The sequence below is a fragment of the Hylobates moloch genome, unplaced genomic scaffold (assembly GCF_009828535.3).
Source record: "Hylobates moloch isolate HMO894 unplaced genomic scaffold, HMol_V3 SCAFFOLD_19, whole genome shotgun sequence".
NCBI lineage: Eukaryota > Metazoa > Chordata > Mammalia > Primates > Hylobatidae > Hylobates > Hylobates moloch.
Window position 1 is genome coordinate 24,535,912 of NW_026652294.1, and position 15,620 is coordinate 24,551,531.

The following is a 15,620-nucleotide window of genomic DNA, read 5'->3' on the forward strand; positions in this document are numbered from 1 at the left end:
TCCTCCTCCTCTTCTTCTTCTTCTTCTTCTTCTTCTTCTTCTTCTTCTTCTTCTTCTTCTTCTTCTTCTTCTTCTTCTTCCTCTTCTTCTTTCTTCTTCTTTTTTTTTGAGAAGGAGTCTTGCTCTGTCACACAGGCTGGAGTGCAGTGGCACAATCTCAACTCACTGCAAGCTGCGCCTCCCGGGTTCACGCCATTCTCCTGCCTCAGCCTACTAAGTAGTTGGGACTACAGGTGTCCGCCACCAAGCCCAGCTAATTTTTCTTTGTATTTTTAGTAGAGACGGGGTTTCACCATGTTAGCCAGGATGGTCTCGATCTCCTGACCTCATGATCTGCCTGCCTCGGCCTCCCAAAGTGCTGGGATTACAGGCGTGAGCCACTGCACCCGGCTGGACGCTTTTCTAAATGCCCTGCTGCCCTGACTTATTTAATCCTCACGTTGGCCCTGCGAGGTGGAGACTAGGATTGGCATCTTCTCATTTTACAGATGAAGGAGAAAGGGACCTGGAGCCGCACAGTAATTGCCCGAGGTCACCACCCGGCCCCTGAGTGGTGGGGCTGGGCGCCTGGCTCAGAGCCTGCGGTCCTGGCCTCTCTTCCAGGCTTCTGTTTCCCTCCCTGAGAAGAAGCTGCTCCTTCACCTCCACCACAGGAGCAGAGAGGCCCAAACCAGGGCTGCTTGTCAAAGGGATGAGGGAGGGCTGGAATGGCCTTTGCTGGGGCGGCGCTCACAGTGATTAGAGTCTGGGGTGATGCGGCGGGCAGGGAGGTGACGACAGAGAGAGTGGGGAGCTGATAAGGCTGGGGGTGGTGGGCCCTTGGCTGGGGCAGGGCCTAGGGCAGGAAGCAGGATCGGTCCTGCATCTCTGTTAAGAGCCAGGCTGCTCAGCAGCAGGCGCCATGGCAGCCGAATCCCAGGCAGGAGGAAGCAGCCTGCGGAGGGTGAGCAGGCACCAGCGGCTGCCCTGTAGCCAGCGCACTCCGCCGCCACTGCACACGGCACAGGCTGAGCGCTGGGGGCAAATACAACTCAGCAATGCTCCGCGCTGCGGGTGGCAGCAAGAACCACTGGGGCTGGGGGCAAACACCAGGCCTGGCACCTGGGTGTCTGCACCTCCCTGAAGCTGAATCCACGGCACAATCTCTGCTCAGCCTCTGTTTGCAGTGTAAACACCCGCTTTCCTGTGCGGGCCGCCCGGTCCTGCCAGCCCTCCCTCACTGCGAGGGGTGCAAGGGGAGGGGCATCCACTTGGCTCCTGCAGCCTCCTGGGCCCGTGGGTGGCTGTATTTGAACGTGAGCTTCAGATGGGCTGTTTGTGTGGCACCAATGACTGCTGCCAAAGAGAGGGAGAAGGCTGGGACCACGTTAGGACTGGTCAGCCTGGAGGGTGCAGACACAGGCCAAAGGCCAGCGACAGCCTGGAAAACTGGCATGGTGTGGGCACAGTAAGCAGAGGGCATGGCGCAGACGAAGGCAGGGAACCAGGAACTCAATCCTGGATCACATTTATAGGAAGTATCAGGACCCTGGAGTGAGCGATGTGAGGCTGGGCTCTCCACTGGATCACCTGTGCCTCTTTTGCTGGTGCTGAGCTCAATACCTGACATAAAGAGGGGCCCTCGCTCTCCAGGCAACTATGCAAAGGGGGACCCCTTAATCCTCATCCTCCTAGGAGATGGGCATAGAAAGCCCATTTTGCAGATGAGGAAACTGAGGTTCTGACATGGTGTCCAGACTTGCCCAAGGTTGTGCAGGGGCAGGTGGCAGGTGGCAGAGTCAGAACGGGAATCTTGGTCCAACAAGCGCCAAAGCTCCCACAGTAGTCCTGGAATTGCCCTCGTTGAGAACTCAAATGCCCACTGCTTCCTTCCTGAGATTGCTGGTGTGCAGGGCTGCTGGTGTGCGGGGTTGCCGGTGTGCAGGGTTGCCGGTGTGCAGGGTTGCCGGTGTGCAGGGCTGCCGGTGTGCGGGGCTGCCGGTGTGCGGGGCTGCCGGTTTGCGGGGCTGCCGGTTTGCGGGGCTGCTGGTGTGTGGGGTTGCTGGTGTGCGGGGTTGCTGGTGTGCGGGGTTGCTGGTGTGTGGGACTGCCGATGTGCGGGGCTGCTGGTGTGCGGGGTTGCTGGTGTGCGGGGGGCTGCTGCTGCTGGTGTGTGGGGCTGCTGGTATGCGGGGTTGCTGGTGTGCGGGGTTGCTGGTGTGCGGGGCTGCTGGTGTGCGGGGCTGCTGGTGTGCGGGGCTGCCGGTGTGCGGGGCTGCCGGTGTGCGGGGCTGCCGGTGTGCGGGGCTGCTGGTGTGCGGGGTTGCTGGTGTGCGGGGCTGCTGGTGTGCGGGGTTGCTGGTGTGCGGGGTTGCTGGTGTGTGGGGTTGCTGGTGTGCGGGGTTGCTGGTGTTGGCTTGCTAGTGAGGGTGGTTGCTGTTCTCTGGAGTTCATTTGCTGGTGGTGACCAGAGTGGGCATCTGCCCAGGACATCCGGGACTTGGCAGGGGCTGACCTCACCTGAGGCCTCCATGTGAGAGCTGGGGCACCTGCAGGCTGGGCTCTTCCTGGCCTCCCCAGGCCGGGCTAAAGAGGGTATCATGGTCAAGCAGAGGTCCGGCTCAGGTCCCTGGAAGGAGGGCCAAGGCCTGAGGAGAGGAAGTCTAACCACTCTCCCCCACTATGGCCATGACATTCACTGGAAGTAGCACTTGGGACGTGGTCAGGGCCAGGAAGAGAGGCTGGACACCAAGGTTCTGATCCTGGTCCCAGCTCTGCCATGGACATGCCCCTTGGATGAGCTGCTTCCCCTCATTTTCCATCTGTCAAATGTGGATGACCTTGGCTTTGCTAGGTGGCCCTGGGAACACAGCACAGCCATTTCCCAACACATTTCAGACAGTGGTCTCTTCTAGCCAAGGAAACCTCTGCCCGGGATGGACATTGGGGTCATTGCTCTCAACATAATGGAGGATTGCTCCCGAGTGCTGGAGACTCAGAGGCATAGGGAGATACCTTGTTTTTTGGGGGGATGTCTCCCCTTCTTACCACCATCATCCCAGCCCCCATGGGGACCCTCTCCTCAAGGTCCCCTATGACCTCCCATTGCTAAGTCCAAGTTCTCCTACAGGACCTGGTCTCACCCCTCCCTGTTCTCCCCACTCTCCTTCCTCTGCACCCTTCTCCTGGATTTTGGGTTCCTCAGGACCCAGTCCTGGCCCCCTCTCTTCTGGCCATTTCCTATAAGATCTTGACTACTCCTTTGGCCTCCTGGGCCACCTATGTCACTGCCAGTCACCCCTAAGTCCCTGATCAAAGCTCAGGCCTCTCTCCTTGTGGCGCCTGCCCTCTAGTCAGCTCTCCCGTGTACCCTACAGAACCTCATGCTGAAATGTTTCCAACTGAACTCTTCATCCTCCCCCTAGCTGGCTTCCTGCCCTCGATCCCCCCATCTCACCCAGCGAGCCCCACTGGGTGTCCTGGAGCCCAGGCTGGCGACTCTTCTCCCTCCACCTGCCCTCAGTGGCCTGGGTCCAGCTGTTCACCCTCTATCTCTCCCTGTCCACTCCCTCCCTCCTCTCAATCGTCTCCTGGGCTCTTATTACCAGAGTCATTGTTGGAAACAGGGGTCTCTCATATCTGTCTTGCTGCATGGACTGAAGTCCGTCGGCCGCCTCGGGGGTCCTCTCCATTGGGACATTACCCTACCTCTCCTCCTTCCTCTCCACCAGGGCACACCTGGTACATGCCTCCATTGGGGACCTACCCTACCTCTTCTTCCTCCTCTTCGCCAGGGCACACCTGGCTCCCTCCCACTGCAGGGCCTTTGTCTGGGTTGATCCAGAGATGCAAGGACACAGTGCCCAGGGACCTTTCCTTGGGAGCCTGTCCACCTCCCGCCAGTAAAATGGGAAGCTGCGTGTCGGTGACTGCCCCGCCCACAGACTCTTTCTTCTCTGGGACTGGCCATACTCCCTCTGGATGGCCCACCCCTGCCATGGCTGATTGGTCCAGGATGGACACGTGACCCAAGTGAAACCCAATGGGATTCTCTCCTGTGATTCTGAACCCGGGGAGGAGACCTGGAGCCTGGAGGTGGCAGCGACTTGGGGTGGGCCTCTCTGTTCCACACGCTGCCTTCTTGCCCCTTCCTTCAACCTACGGCCCCCTCAGAGGACAACCTTTTTCCTTAAACTCCTCGGACGACGTTCCTGTGGCAGCAGAGAGAGTCACCCAGCCGGGGGTGCCTTCCCCGCCTGCAGGGGAGCCCCAGGCGGCCCACACAGTCTCGTGGTGGTCGGGCCTGGCCACGTGTGCTCCTCGGTCCCCGTGTGGCCCCACCAGGGCGCCTGCCTCCCTCCTGGGGGCTTCCTCCCCCAGGAGGGATAGCAGGAAGGCGGGCAAGGACAGGACCTGAGTCCACACCTCGACCGCCGTCACCTGCCTGACCAGGAGGAAGGGGAGGGGACAGGAGTGATTCCACGGAGGCCACCTGGGAGCTGGGGCTGGGCGACCCTAGGGCTGGGTGACCTCAGGGCTGGGTGATCTCAGGGCTGGATGCACCCAGGGCTGGGTGACTTCAAGGCTGGGTGACCTCAGGGCTGGATGACCTCAGGGCTGGGTGACCCCAGGGCTGACTATTGGCAGAGCACCTGGGGTGGGTGCCATGGGCACCTGAGAGGGAGCTTTGACCTGAGCGGAGGTCAGAACCCTCCTCTGAGGAAGTGCCCCACCCCACTGAGCTCCCAGAGGCTGGTGGCAAGTTGAACAGGGGACTATGCCAGCAGAGGGACTGCCTTCCAGAGACTTTGGATCATCACCACGATGGGTTGATTTTACAAATTTAGCCACTGTCACCGGAGGCCTGGCTGAACCTCACAGTTTCTTCTTCCAGCGTCGGTTTCCTGGTTTGTAATAGGGAGGGCTGGATCCCCCTGCACTGATACTCCCATGGCATGGCTGCGGGAGGGGCACCCACCCTGCTGGCCTGGTGGCTGTGGAGCGGCCGGAGGTGGCGTGTGCCAAAGCTGCTGCTGGTGCTCCCTCTGGCTGCCTTGGGGCGATGACAGGAGCTGACGGCTTGGCAGCAGCTCCCAGGGAGGCAGCAGCCGGGCTGGCGGCGGGTGGTGGCGGTGGTGGGAGGGGGCTTCTGGGGAGAACAAAGCACTGAGGATGCTGGGCTCCAGGGGCGACAGAGGAGTGGGGGATGGGGGCAGGGTTCTGGAGTGTGTGGCCCACAGGGAGGCCATGGCATGGGTGTGTGTGTGGGTGTAGGATTTGGAACCCACCTCGTGGTTGTGTGAGCCCAGGCAGGTCACTTAGCCTCTCTGGGCCTCAGTTTCCACAGTTGTGCAGTTGGAACAATACCATCATTACACTATTGTATCCCCAGTGCTGAGAGTAGTGAGTGGCACAGAGTAGGGATTCACTGAATTTTTCTGGAGTCAACAAATCAGTAGGTTTGATGGAAGATGGAACTGGCTCATTCATGCTTAGCTCAGTGATTGGCACATGTTCGTTCTAGAGAAGCAATATCTTTGTTATTGCTGCTGCGATTGTTTATCAAGGGTGCAGAGGACTGAGCCAGCATGGAGTCCCAGGGCAGGAGAAGAAAGTTGGTCAGTGCATGTGGATGAGGCTGGACTCTGGGACCAGACCATGGAGACTTGAGGGCCACGGCCAGGAGGCTGAGAGTGGGGGAGGGGCCCATATGCCAGGAGTGAGCAGGGTGAGGTCTGAGCGAGACCACACTAGACACCAGGGAGAATGTTGGTGGCCCTGGCCTGGCCTGAGGAGGCAGGGAAGCAGAGAGGGCACCTGCGATGGCTGTTTAAGGAAACTCAGTTGAAGAGGTGGATGAGATGGGGCAGGAGTGGGAGGGTGAGGTGGGAGTGACAGAGGCCTGTTTCTTAGGTCAGGCGATGTGAGCAAGTATGAATGCAGATGGAGAGGGGTGGGTGCACCGGGGGTACCTGAAGGTGTGGAGAAGTGGGCTACCAAGTAGAGGGCTCTTCAGGGAGGCAGAGGCTGGAGGGGAGAGAGGAGCTTCAGGAAGGGCTGCAGCTTAGGGTTTAGGCTGGTGAGAGTTTCCTTGGTTCAGTGAGATACAAAGTATGCTTGTCTTCAAGGCAGAGAACTGGAGACCCCAGGAGCTGTGAGGAGAGGAAGGTCTGGGGAGAGAGGGCAGTGTGGAGGTGGCAGAGCCCTGCTGGACCGCAGTGTGGCCCTGGTCAGCTCCAGACCCAGCCGTGCAGGGACGTAATTGCCTCTGGGAGCCCAGTGGGTCTTTCACAGGGAGATTCCAGCTTCTGTGGCAAGCTTTGAGATAATCATCCAACCTTCCAGTTGCCATTTTGCCTGTGGGGCACAGGTTCTGGGGGCACCCTGCAAAGCTGGCAGTCCCCAGGGCTCCACTGCATTTTGGGGAAACTGAGTGGTGGACACTGGGGTGGGACAGGGAGCAGGAACTCCAGGCCTGGCCTGGTGCAGAGGCTGCTTTACCAGTTTGCTGTATGCATGGGTCAGTTCACCTCTTTGTTCACTTATAAGCCTAAAGATTGCCAAAAGGTCCTTCCAGTCTAATACTCTGGGATTCTGGGCCAGTCTCTGGTCTGTCACAGCTGAATAAGAGCACATGGGCAGGAGTGGAATGTTCAGACTGCTCCAAGAGGACCTTGGCCCAGGTAGAAGTGGCAAGTGGATATTGTTTCTAGGGCCAAGCCCTCAGAGTGGCTGCCTGGAGCCCTGTGCAAGGATTCTAGTTTAATAGGAAAGAGTTCTGTGATTGATTAGTGTTATCTGCTGCATCCTGGTTTAATAGGAAAGAGTTCTGTGATTGATTAGTGATGTCTGCTGTGGACACACAGTGGGAGGTATAGAGCTTGAGTAGTTTCTGCACTGCCCCTGCCTGGGCTTTCTTTTGCTAGTGGCGCTAGAACTGGGTGCCACTCCAGCCCTACCAGAGACTCAAGGTGTGACCTTGGGTAAGTCCATTCTTCCAACCCAATTTTGTCATCTGTAAACTGGAGATAATACTGCCATCTTTCCTGGTGGTTATGAGGATTAAATGCATAATTTGTGCGAGTGACCAGCTCAAGGGGGATGCTCAAACATAGCAGCTTTCATCTCTGTGAGTGGTTTGCAGGGGCAGGGTGGTCGGGCGAGTATAGGGATGGGAGTCAGGAGGGAGGCTGAGTGCTGTCCCCTTGGGTGATGGCCTGGGGATTGCACATGCACACACACCTTTCTCCTTCCCTCTGCTGCCTGCAGAGTGGTGTCAGGGAGTGGAAGTATGTGAAGGTTGGGGTCATGCAGATCTGGGCAGGGTTGCAATGCCCCATTGGCCAAGTCATTCAGTGCCTCTGACCTCACTTGACTCATTGGCAAAATAGATGCTTTCCTGATGAATTAGATAGTAAAGTTTATCAGCAGTCTCTGCAGCCTCAGGTAATAGGCATTAACAATCCTGGACAGAAAACATAAAAGTTTCTTTTTAGTCTTGCCCTCACACCTTGACCTCCTCTTCAGGAGCCATTTATCCTTTCCTCAAATCTGAGGAGACAGTATTTCCTCTCCTACACTTCTTCTTCAGCATGGGTCTCAGTTTTCCTATTTGTACAGTGGAGGAATAGAGTGGGGTTGGAGAAGGGCACTGAGGTCCCCACCAGGTCTAACTTTATTCTTTTTTTTTTTTTTTCTGAGATGGAGTCTCACTCTGTTGCCCAGGCTGGAGTACAGTGGTGTGATCTCAGCTCACTGTAACCTCCGCCTCCTGGGTTCAAGTGATTCTTGTGCCTCAGCCTCCTGAGTAGCTGGGATTACAAGTGCCCACCACCACACCTGGCTAATTTTTGTATTTTTAGTAGAGACGGGGTTTCACCATGTTGGCCAGGCTGGTCTTGAACTCTTGACTTCAGGTGATCCACCCACCTCAGTCTTCCAAAGTGCTGAGATCACAGGCGTGGGCCACCGCACCTTAATTCAAATATGCTGTTAGAAAAGAGCTGGAAACATTTGGAGTAGGGTGTGAAAGACTGCCATGGCAGACACATTACACGCCTAGCTGGGTTCTGTGTCATCCACACCCTGCTAAGAGCTGCATTTGGCCTCAGCTGGTCTGTTTTCCTCACCTTGAGAGGAAAGAGAGACTGGGGCTCATCCAGAGAAGGGCAGGGGTGTTCAGCCAGGTGAGCCAAGACAGCTGCAGAGAGGGCTGTGGAGCCTGGGGAGGAAGAGGCTCAGGGAGTTCGACTGATGGCTCCAAGGCTCCCTGGGGAACCCAGGAGGGAGCTGAGGGTGCTGTGCAGTCCTGGAGGGGGAGTGAGAAGCAAAGGGAGAAGTTCCAAGCTCAACAGAAGAAAAAACTTCTGACAGGTAGACGCTCCCAAAGGTAGAACAGGTCCCAGGCAGGGGAAGAGCAGTGGGCACAGGGAGCAGGTGGACCCTTGCAGGAATGCAGGGGAGAGGCCTATTTTCTGAGGAGGGCAGCAGGGGGCAGCTGCAAAGTTTGTCTGGTGCTATTTCCCCAGCACTGCTCCTCCTCCCCAGCTCTACTGTCCCTCCCCCACCTCTTCTGTCCCTCCCCCACCTCTACTGTCCCTCCTCAGCTCTCCTGTCCCTCCTCCAGTCCTACTGTCCCTCCTCCAGCTCTACTGTCCCTCCCCCAGCTTTCCCATCCCTCCCCAGCTTCTCTGTCCCTCCCCCACCTCTGCTGTCCCTCCCCCAGCTCTCCTGTCCCTCCCCAGCTTCTCTGTCTCTCCCCACCTCAATTGTCCCTCCCCCAGCTCTCCTGTCCCTCCCCAGCTTCTCTGTCTCTCCCCACCTCAATTGTCCCTCCCCCAGCTCTCCTGTTCCTCCCCAGCTCCTCTGTGCCTCCTCCAGCTCTGTGATCTCTCCCCAGCTCTCCTGCACTGTCTCCTTGGGAGAGTGCCTCTCACCATTGGATAATGGCTCCCGTTTTAGGGTGCTTTCCCAGGATCCTCTGTCTGATACATCCTGGTACATGCTGTGTTGACTAAGTGTCTTATGGGTAGTAGGAATGGAGATGAGGGTCCCGCAATGCATAGCATGGGACCTGTTGTGGTTAGGGAGGCTGGGGCAGGTGCCTGCTGGCTGCCCTGGGGACCACCGCTGATTGGTACTTGCTGGAATCAGAGCTGGCACTAGGCAGTTCACGGTCCTGATTCCATGCCGTTGGCACAACCTTGCAGGGCAGCGTCTTTTCCTTCATGTTACAGGTAAGGCAGCAGGTCTGGCACCCTGCCCGCAACCACATAGCGGGCCCAGGCTTGTCTGACGCCTCAGGCTGTGCTCTCCCCAGCTCACTACTCTGCCTCTCTCAGGTGAGGGGTACTGGGAGGGGGACTTCTGGCAGGAGAGGAATGGGGTGAGGCTCTGGGTGGCGCTGGTATGGGCTCCCGGAAGGCGCCTGCGTGGCAGGAAGCCTCAGCTGTGTGCTGCTGGACCTCAGGCCCGTCCAGCTGCCTCCTTTGCTCTTGATTCCACCCAAGGTTCACAGGCCCAGACCCTGCCACTGGCCGTGGGCCAAGGTCGAGGACAGAGCAGCTACAGCCCATGGTGGGCCAGGAGGGGGAGGTTGCCTGGGTGAGTGTATCTTTGGCAGGACAGGCAGGACTCCCTCCCCAAACAGGATGCTGGGCAGGGTGAGCCAGGAGCTCAGTGAGGCCTGAGGGTGGGGAGGGCCGGAGGGACTGCAGGCGGATTCGGGAGCAGGGGGACAGGACCTGGGTACTGCCCAATGCAGGAGTAAGGGACAGGGGACAGGGCATGAGGATGCACAGATTTCGGTTCTCACTGCCCTGGAAGGAGCTGCCCGCTCTGAGCTGCTGCCTCCTGCCTTCATCTTCCAGCCCTCTGCACCCCTGAACATTCGCTGCAGGGTCTGCTTGGTCCTGGCCAGGACACTCGTGCCAAGACTCAGGCCCATGTCCCGAGCCCTTTCTTATCCGAACCACTCATGGACCTGCCTGGTGTGGGTGGGGGTGGTGTTTGGGGCTGGGGGTGGGCAGAGATCTGGGTCTGGGCTTTCATGGCTGGAGCCACGACCTCCCTCACTCCTCCCTTTCCTGAGTCCCAGGAGCAAACCCTGTTGGCTCCTTCTTTCCCCACATTTGACTCTGGCACCACTGTTGACCCGGCTCTGGGGTCAGACTACTGGACTTGAACCCAGGGTTCCTGCTACTGGCCTCCACACCTGGGCCTTCTGTGGGCGGCATGGACAAATGAGCCTGCGGTAGGGGCAGCTCTGGAGATGTCAGTCCCAGAGAGAAGAGGACACAGGGGACCCGCCATGAGCTGGTGAGCTCACCCAAACTCCCGCGGTAGGGAAAAATGTCCCCAGCGATAAGGACCTGGTTTTCAGAGCCTGATGCCCCAGGCTCTGCAACTTACTCTCTGGGTGGGGATACTGAGCTCAGGGACGTTAGACAAATCAGAAGCTCAGCTGGAGGGGGTGACTGGAAGCCTGTAGACCTCACAGTGTCCCAGTTCATGCCACCATTGCCACCACTCCACAGTGAACAGGTTGGGTGGTCGTGAGGATTGAATGAGGAGCCCAGCACAGCCCCTGGGCTGAGCAAATGCTTAGCAAGCGTCAGCTGGTGTTGTGGAGACTGTGAGGCCACAAGCCATGTAGCTCTGGCCTTTCTACCTCCGGGGGACCCCTCCTCGCTATCCCTCTGCCCCCGCCCCACACTCTGTCCCTCGGATTGCTGCCTCTGCTTTGCACTTGGCTTTCAGTCTTCAGCCTCCGCCCACTGCCTGAGGGATCTCCCCAGGACGGGTCCTGGCCCTGACCACCTTCCCTGGTGTTCTTCTCTGTGGCCACTGATGGTGCAGGGAAGAGGGGCCGCCTCTGCCTCCCAGGCACTCTCTGAGCAAGGCTCCCCTTTGGCTCCTGCCTCTAGGCCTTCGCTTCTGCTCCCTCCGCCCGTTATGCCCTCTCTGCCCTTGTCAGGGGCACTCTCCAAGCTCCTCTCCTCTCTGCGTCCCAGGAGGGATGGGAGACCCCACTGTGCTCCCCAGCCCGTGTGCCCCTCGGCCTGGCAGGGCATAGCCATTGTGTTCTCAAGCCTCACAGCCTCTGGACGTCTTGCTCAAGGGCAGGGCTGGGCCCAAATGCCTCTGAGTCTCTGGCTTTGCTTGGCCCAGAGGACGAGGCAGAGACAACTGCGGAGGTGTGCTGAGTCTGAACCGCCTCCTGGCTTGCCCCACGCTGTACCTATTTTTCAGAAAAGGAAACTGAGGCCCTGAGTGTTGAAGTGTGGTGTCCAAGGGCACACAGGCAGCATAGGACCAGAAGCCCTGGGCCAGGCCCGGCATCACATAGACCCACTTTTCTTTTTTCTCTTTTTTTTAGATGGAGTCTTGCTCTTGCCGCCCGGGCTGGAGTGCAATGGCACGATCTTGGCTCGCTGCAACCTCTGCCTCCCGGATTCAAGCGATTCTCCTCTCTCAGCCTCCTGAGTAGTTGGGACTACAGGCATGCACAACCATGCCCAGCTAATTTTTGTATTTTTAGTAGATATGGGGTTTCACCATGCTGGTCAGGCTGATCTCAAACTCCTGATCTCAGGCGATCTACCCATCTCGGCCTCCCAAAGTGCTGGGGTTACAGGCATGAACCACCAAGCCCAGCCACATGTTCCCACTTTTTGTGGCTATCCAGGAAGTCGGAGAGGTGGCAGCCAGGGAAGGATCGGAGAAGGCCCTGAGGCAGGGCTGGGCATGGCCAGGACCCTGGACAGCTCAGAAGAGCCCATCTGCCTGTGGCAGTGCTGGGATGGTAGCCGAGATGTGTTGGGGGCCTCAGCAGGGTTTGAAGGAGTTGGTCTGGCGCCAGGTGGGGGGCAGAGGAGCTGGGTGGAGGGAAGAGCAGGTGTCTTAGAGTCTGAAGATGGGCATTGTTATCTCAACTTTATACCAGCTGGGCAGGTCTCAAAACCTCTTCGAGCCTTGGGTTTTTCATCTATAAAATGGGGTTTCTAGTCTCCCTTCAAAGGGAGGGCTGCCCCTCACTGAAGTCCCAACCAGGCTGTTGTGAGAAATAAACCAGCTAGAAGCCATCTGGAGAAGTTCTCTCACACAGCAAAGGGCTCACAAATGGGCCTTGGCAAAGGGGCCAAGAGCCATAGGTACCGTCAGCTCAGGCCACCCACAGGGGAGGCTGGGGAGCGGTGACTGGAGGACCAGGAGTGGCACCAGGAGCAGCCTTCACCTCGGGAGCTTGTCCTCCTGGCTCCTGCAGACTGCACAGGAGCCCAGCCCTGCCTGGGCTTGGCCTCCATCCAGCTCCTGCCTGGCTTTCTGGGTGATGGCCTGGAGTCACGTGGCAGGGAATGCTGCAGAGTGGGGTGGGCATCTCATGTGGCCAGTGGTCCAATTGGAACTCTAGCTGGAGGCAGGAGGAGGGAGCTCCTGGGGTCTTTCCATAGCTTGTCATTTCATCTATGAGCAAGCTCAGGGGTGAGCCATCCCATCCCCTTTCTCCTCCAGCTGAGGAAACTGAGGCTCAGAGAAACATGAGAATGTCCCAAGGTCCCAAGCAAGTTAGTAACAGAACTGGGTTTTAGAATCCAGATCCCCAGACCTGGTATCTAGAACTGTGACATTGTGAGCTGCCACTGCTTGCTGAATGTTTACTGTGCACCTTGCACTTTGCATGTGCACAGCCCTTGAGGTAGGGATTATTGCATCAGCTTTACAGAAGAAGAGACTGACTTTCAGACTCACGAGCTGTTAAGTGGCAAAAGCAGAATTTGATTAGAGCATGGTTTAAGAGTAGGTGTAGTCATTGCAGGCTGTACCTGAGCCTGCTGGAGGTGAGCAGGGCCCAGGGTCCCTGATAAGGTGTGGCTTTTCCACCTTGGGCTCTAGGCCTAGAGGAAGGCCCAGGATGAGGACCATGCCAGATAGCTGGACTGAAATTCACCCTGCCCTGGGCTGTGTCAGGATCCACACAGACCTGGGGGGCAGGTAGAGACCTTGTTGGGGTCTAATGGGGCCGAGGTGGGGATATGAAACTAGGGCTCCATCCTTCAAGACCCACCTTGAGTCACCTCCTCTTGGGAGCCTCTCCCAAACCCCAGCCCATGATGACTTTCATGTCCTCTGAACTCCTCTGCCCTTCTCTGCCAGAGTGATTCCTAGGGCCTAACACAGTGCACGTGGATATTTGCTGATTAATAACCTTTCTGGCATGCTGGCTGTGAGCCAGTCACTGTGAGGGACCTGAGGAAGGCATAAAAGCTTAGGTCACTCTGTCAATGAAGCCACCTAGGCCTCTAGGTCATCCCAACCCCTGCCCTGCAGGGACCCCACACACCCCACACCACTCCTTGAATGCCCCACACTCATCATCCTTCATGACATCCTGATGATCGCAGGAAAGTAGGAGACAAAAAATTCCCATAAATAAAGTAGACTCCCCCCACCCCCACCCAGAATCTTACCATCAGGGTTGAAATTTTGCTGTATTTACTTCCTGACTTCTTTCTCCTCTTTCCCTCTGTTTCTTCATTTTTCAAAACACAGAATGGGGCACACTCTGGTGTAACCTGCTTCGCTCATTCACGGGATGGGTGGTGAGCATGGAGCCCATTTTCCCACCATGTGGCATTTCAGCAACAGGACTTGGCTACTTGAAACTCCCCAGACATAGCAGAATTTAAAAAACGGATCCCCTCTGGCTGGGCATTTAGGTTGCTTTCACTTCTAGGCTGCTATAAACAGCCTGCAGTTACTGCCTCAGGACACCTTTCTGGAAGGTGAGTTTCTTGGCCAGGGAATATCACACATGCACTTTGGAGCCTCTGAGCCTTTGCACAGGCTGATCCCTCTGCCCGGCTGCCCCCCTCCCATTTATCCCTAGATTCTTCTGCAGCGCACACACTGCCTCCTCCAAAGTGTCCTGGCTGCGTGTGCTGCTCTCCTTGCCCTGGGCTGCCCTCTTCTCTCCGGTGTCATGAGTATCTGCTGACCTTCTGCTTCTCCCAGGACAGAGTGCCTTCCTTCTCTTCCTTCTCTGCCTTGGCCTCCAGCACGTAGTAGGCGCCTAGGAAACGTTTTCCAGCAGGACGAGCCATCTCCTGGCTGGTTTAGCAGTGTGGGACTGTGTGGTGTTTCTATTAGTCTCCGTGAACAAGTGCCACTGTGTTATTAAATTTTTCCCAAAGCAGAATGTGTGCTGTGTTTGCCAGAATGGTTGCTCTTTTAGGAGTGGGTCTCTCCTGCCCATCCCACACTCCTCATTCCCTCATCTTTTAGGGACCATTCCCTGGGCACCTACGGAGTGCCAGGCCCTGTGGGATGCAGCACTAGGCGCTGGGGAGGCTGACCTCTGGGGTGCAGCCTGGCCCAGGGGAGGCATGAGGGCTACATGAGACAGTGTGGGTCAAGCTGAGAGCTCTGTGCCTGGGACTGGGTGGTGCAGGTAGCACCAGGTCCCTCTGGTGAAGAGCTCACGCTTGGCTTCAAAGGAAGTGCCGAGTGCCAGGAATACGGTAGGTGCTCAATAAATGTGTACCCTGGGAAGGTAAGAGACGATGTTCTGGGACTTGAGGGTAGTTCTGGTAGGACTGGAGGTGGTGAGGAAGCTGGCCTTGGAGAACAAGTGTCACAGGAACCTCTGCTCTCGACCCAGGGACCAGGAAGGCACATTTGTCACTGTCCTTTGCGATCTCCAGAGGCCACAGCCAAGCTGTGGCTTTGTCCCAGGCAGGCGGCAGGTGGGGTCTGCTGAGACACTGAGTCCAAGCCGCCTTCCCAGGCAGGCATGACAGTTTTCTCCTTCACCTGCCTCGAGGTCACTGTGCTCAGGAAGCCTGCAGCCTAGGAGGAGAAAGAGGCTCCCGGGTTGAGTTTGAGATTCCCTGAGAGAGAATTGGGGTCTAAAGACAAGGAAGCAGGAGGGGGTGACTGCCTTAGGACCCCTCGGCCAGCCCTTGCCCCCCATCTCTGGCCTGAGGGCCCCAGGCCTCCATCCTCTCCCTCCATAGCCCAGGCTCTCCCTCTCTACCTCTGTCTTTAGAGGTGCCAGAACAAGCTGTAAAAAGATAAACCTGACCAACTCACAGCCCTGCTCAAAAACCCTCTGTGCCTCCCACTGCTCCTGATAAAGTCTGTCCAAGGCTCTTCCTGATCTGGCTTCTGTTCCCTCACTCCCAACTTTGCCACCTCATCTTCCCTCCTCTTGTTTTTCCTTTGTCTCTAGCCCCACTGAACTCACATGCCAAGGCCTTTGCATGCCCCATTCCCTCGGCCTGGATGTCTTTTCCAGGGCTTCTCTCCTGGCATACACTCATTCAACTGGGCTGTCGCCACCTCCAGGAAGCCACACCAGATAGCTGTCCTCAGGGGCAGAACAGGCCTGAGGGGCCGGCAGAGGGTGTCCTTGGGGATGGTGTGACGTGTGTGTTGATGAAGGGAGACCCACAAGCATTTGTTGAGGGGCCTTGGGCCTCTGAGGAGCCACAGAGGGCTCATCTTCCTCTCAGTCTGGGAGGCCCAGGCCAGAGTGATCTGCACCCTACCTATACAAGGCTCTGGGACCCCCGTCCCACCCGCAGCAAGGGGCTGGAAGCTACAGGGCCTCAAACTCCCCAGGGTGACCCCCGACACTGAGG

The 15,620-nt window shown here is 57.5% G+C and overlaps 1 long non-coding RNA gene across 1 annotated transcript; it reads left to right on the forward strand.

The window, feature by feature from the left end:
- Positions 1 to 4,761: 4,761 nt before the first annotated feature.
- LOC116458319 (uncharacterized) lies at positions 4,762 to 14,129 on the forward strand. The gene is made up of 4 exons (XR_004245290.1): positions 4,762 to 4,886; positions 6,536 to 6,662; positions 9,216 to 9,320; positions 13,531 to 14,129. It is a non-coding gene; the product is annotated as an uncharacterized LOC116458319 (long non-coding RNA).
- Positions 14,130 to 15,620: the final 1,491 nt, after the last annotated feature.